Here is a 3,645-nt window from a genome sequence, read left to right on the forward strand (position 1 = left end):
CTCACCCACGCCCCCTATTGGCCCTCATGCCAATGTGTGTCTGCCCAAAAGAACTACCACGTGCCGCCACCCCCTTGCCCAGGCCAAGCTATTGCACCTCCATACCGAATCACTCACTCTGCACTGCAAGAGAACTGTCAATCATGCAGTCCCTGAAAGTTGAAATTACTTAAACTGCAAGCACTCTTAACCTTGTGTTAATAAAAGATGTGAAATTGACAGCAGAGATCAGAGAGCCGGAGCTGTCAGTCAAGCAGGGGCTCCTGTATTTCAAAAGGCGAATGGGTTTCTGGGTTTTCATTGCCTATTCTGTTAGAGACCAGATCAGAAACTCCAAGGTATGTGATGAAGTTAGCCCACAGCCCAACATTTGTGATTTTGGCATTAGGGTGAGCACAAGGTGTTTCACTCCAGGTACGTTTCGATTGACCCACTGGGAAGCTTTTATTAAAACACACTACATTTTTAACAACATGGTTAAAACATGACAAACACAATTAGCATAAATTTACCGATTGGAAATACTTAACCATGACATGGTACAATCTTCAACAACTAGCTATCTTTCTAGTTCCAATGGGTCACATAGACATAAATTCCTCTTAGAATGAGCACAAAATAGATATGATCACATGGGTGCTATGTTTCCAGCCTTTTGTCACTTCTGCACAGAGATCCAGACAGACACCTGTCTTCTGATCCGTACATCAACCTCCAGGAAAAATTTCACGCCCAAACTGCAGAATCTCAGAGAAAGAGACTATTTTCCTGGCAGATTCCAGTCTCAAAATGCAGAGGGAAAAAGAGACAGAGAGAATGCGACCCTGCCCTAAAAATCCCAAGCAGCAAACTGAGCTTGATTAATAGAGTCATAGAGGTTTACAGCATGGAAACAGGCCCTTCGGCCCAACTTGTCCAGGCCTCCCAGTTTTTAACCACTAAGCTAGTCCCAATTGCCCATATTTGGCCCATGTACCTCTCTACCATTATTTCCCATGTAACTGTCTAAATGCTTTTTAAAAGACAAAATTGTACCCGCCTCTACTACTGCCTCTCGCAGCTCCGTAAGAAGTCTCACAACACCAGGTTTAAGTCCAACAGGTTTATTTGGTAGCACAAGCCACTAACTTTCGGAGCGCTGCTCCTTCATCAGGGGAGTGGGATTTCAGTTCACACTCACCTGATGAAGGAGCAGCGCTCCGAAAGCTAGTGGCTTGTGCTACCAAATAAACCTGTTGGACTTTGACCTGGTGTTGTGAGACTTCTTACTGTGTTTGCCCCAGTCCAACGCTGGCATCTCCACATCATATCTAGCAGCTCCTTCCAGATACTCACCACCCTCTGTGTCAAAACATTGCTCCTCTGGAACCTTTTGTATCTCTGCCCTCTCACCTTAAACCTGTGGCCTCCAGTTTTAGACTCCCCTACCATTGGGAAAAATATTCACTTTCTAGATGATATATGCCCCTCATTATTTTATAGACCTCTATAAGATCACCCTACGCTCCAGAGAAAAAAGTCCCAGTCTATCCAACCTCTCCGTATAACTCAAATAATCAAGTCCTGGAAGCATCCTAGTAAATCGTTTCTGCACTCTTTCTAGTTTAATAATGTACTTTTTATAACAGGTGACCGGAACTGTACACAGTATTCCAAGTGTGGCCTTAGCAATGTCTTGTACAACTTCAACAAAATGTCCCAACTCCTATATTCAATGTTCAATGAATCCAAGCATGCCGAGTACCTTCGTCATACCCTGTCCACCTGTGACTCCATTTTCAAGGAGCTATGAAGCTGTACCCCTAGATCACTTTGTTCCATAATTCTCCCCAATGCCCTACCATTAACTGAGTAAGTCCTGCCCTGGTTCAATCTACCAAAATGCATCATCTCGAATGTTTCTAAATTAAACTCCATCAGCCATTCATAGAAACATAGAAAATAGGTGTAGGAGTAGGAGTAGGCCATTCGGCCCTTCAAACCTGCACCACCATTCAATATGATCATGGCCGATCATGCACTTTCAGTATCCCAGTATCCCACTCCTGCTTTCTCTCCATGCCACTTGACCTCTTTAGCCACAAGGGCCACATCCAGCTTCCTCTTGAATATATCTAATGAACTGGCCCCAAAAGCTTTCTGTGGTAGTGTATTCCACAGGTTCACAACTCTGAGTGAAGAAGTTCTTCTTATCTCAGTCCTGAATGACTTACCCCTTATTCTTAGACTGTGGCCCCTCGTTCTGCACTTCCCCAACATTGGGATCATTCTTCCTGCATCTGGCCTGTCCAGTCCCATCAGGATTTTATATGTTTCTATCAGATTCCCTCTCATTCTTCTAAATTTTAGTGAGTAGAAGCCCAATCGATGCAGTCTCTGAACCCTGCAATACCGCAATAGTCACTGCCTGCCACCCTGAAAAGGATCTGTTTATTCCCACTCTCCGCTCCCTGTCTGCCAACCAGTTCTCTGTCCATGTCAATACATTACCCCTAATACCATGAGCTTTAATTTTGCTCACTAATCTCTTGTGTGGGACCTTGTCAAAAGCCGATTGAAAGTCCAGATACACAACATCCACTGGTTCACCTTTGTCCACTCTACTGGTCACATTCTCAAAAAATTCCAGAAGATTTGTCAAACACGATTTCCCTTTAGTGAATCCATGCTGACTTGGACCGATCCTGTCACCACTTTCCAAATGCTCAGTAATTACATCCTTAATAAGTGACTCCAGCATTTCCCCACCACTGATGTCTATAATTTCCCGTTTTCTCTCCCCCTTTTTTATGATGTGGAGGTGCCGTCGTTGGACTTGGGTAGGCACAGTGTTAAAGTCCAACAAGTTTATTTGGTAGCACGAGCTTTCGGTGTGCTTCTCCTTCATCAGGTGAATGAAGAGTTGGGGATTCAAAACAGGGGGCATCTTTAATAAAAAAAACATTCCCTGTTTGTGAATTCAACTCTTCACTCACCTGATGAAGGAGCGAGACTCCGAAAGCTCGTGCTACCAAATAAACCTATTGGACTTTAACATGTGTTGTGAGACTTCTTACTGTTCCTCCTTTTTTAAAAAGTGCTGTTACATTAACTACCCTCTAATCCACTGGAACTCTTCCAGAGTCTATAGGATGCTGGAAAATTATCACCAATGCATCCACTATTTCCAGGGCCACTTCCTGGAATACTCTGGGATGCAGACCATCAGGGCCTGGGGAATTATGAGGTTTTAATCCCAGCAATTTCCCCAATACAATTTCTTGATAAGGATTTCCTTCAGTTCCTCCTTCGTGCTCGAACCTGTGTTGCCTGGTATTCCTGGCCCAACTTCTGGCCCATTCCCCATTTGATCAAGATCCTGTTGCAATCCTGGATAACCTTCTTCACTCCCCACTGTGCCACCAATCTTGGTGTCATCTGCAAACTTACTAACCATGCCCCATAAATTCTCATCCAAATTGTTAATATAACAGTGGACACAGCACCTTGTGGTCACATTGGCTTCAATAAATAACCTCAAGAGACGTTGGGGATTTTTTGTTGAATATTTGTTTACAAGTTTCTTCTGCTTTCACTTTGAAGCACCATTAATGCTGGTCATTGTGGAAAACAGTGTCCTTCTGACATTAGGAAAGAAATATTTTT

The sequence above is a fragment of the Mustelus asterias genome, chromosome 1 (genome assembly GCF_964213995.1).
Source record: "Mustelus asterias chromosome 1, sMusAst1.hap1.1, whole genome shotgun sequence".
NCBI lineage: Eukaryota > Metazoa > Chordata > Chondrichthyes > Carcharhiniformes > Triakidae > Mustelus > Mustelus asterias.